The sequence below is a fragment of the Pinus tabuliformis genome, chromosome 7 (assembly GCF_031772625.1).
Source record: "Pinus tabuliformis cultivar Carrire ecotype Pingquan chromosome 7, CPIR1, whole genome shotgun sequence".
NCBI classification, from domain to species: domain Eukaryota; kingdom Viridiplantae; phylum Streptophyta; class Pinopsida; order Pinales; family Pinaceae; genus Pinus; species Pinus tabuliformis.
Window position 1 is genome coordinate 243,784,180 of NC_142293.1, and position 1,156 is coordinate 243,785,335.

The following is a 1,156-nucleotide window of genomic DNA, read 5'->3' on the forward strand; positions in this document are numbered from 1 at the left end:
CATAGAAGTGAGGAGAATGGCTAGACTCGCCCTCAAGGTTTTCATTAAAATCATATGCCTTCAATTGTTCCCCCAACTTGCCCTTTGTGATTGTGTCATTTAAGGTATAGATCTACTTCGTTAAGGCCTCCAACTTTTGTTCAAGGGTGTCTATCTTCTCATTGGCCATAGCTTGAGCTCTGGTTTGTACCATGCACAGATCCAGTGCACTTGTCATTACTGTGAAAAAAAATTTGGGACCACTCGAAATTTTGACGCCAACAAGTGAATGGTACCACCTTGCTTAGCCTGTCGACCAGATTCTTATGGGCTAAGTCTCCTATAAGTAGTTTTACTCCTCACTTAGGAATATTGCAGTAGCCGATTCCCAGAAAATTTTATTTTGCCCAATGTCCTGCGAGAATCATGCCTAGGTATAGGAGCCACACAAAAAGTTAGATATGTCGGTGAAACCCTCAACTGCAGAGTATGAGTAGGAATGTGGCAGTGATCGAACCCCTGCTACTAGATCTGAATGGCGGATTTGATTGTTGCGACTGCTACAGAACCCAAACTACTAGATCTGAATGGCGGAATTGATTGTTGCGGATGTGACAGAACCCAATCTACTAGATTTGATTTGGCAAAGATGATGGGTGATCTAGAGAGAGACAAGGGAACTATGGTCTCAAGGAGTGTCAGGTGCTACAGATCACAATATACATAAGGGTCTGACAGTAGTACTTGGCCCAATCTTTTAGGGCACTAACTAAGGAGGATCAACCATACCCTTAGTGGTACTACCCGACTACCCTATCGTACGCGCAAGTAATCTCCCCGAGTGTTGTTCTCAGAGTACTATAGTAGCAAGATGGCCGACGGTTAATCTATGGCGAGGTTTCAAGAGAGTCTAGGGGGCTTCTGATATACCCAAGGGTTACCTAGAAGATAATCCATGCACGGTTCTGTCTAATGCACTACTACTTGAAGGGGTACCCACAAGGGTTACAAGGGAGTCCAACAAGTGTGACCACCTCTTGTATTTCTTGCGTGCATGCCTCCACAAATCTGCAGGTTTATGCACTCAATGATAGATCCTATGTTTTAAAGATGCCGGAACATGTCTCTAGCTAAAAAAAAAATATGCTAAAAATGGAGATCCCACCGGCCCTGGAAA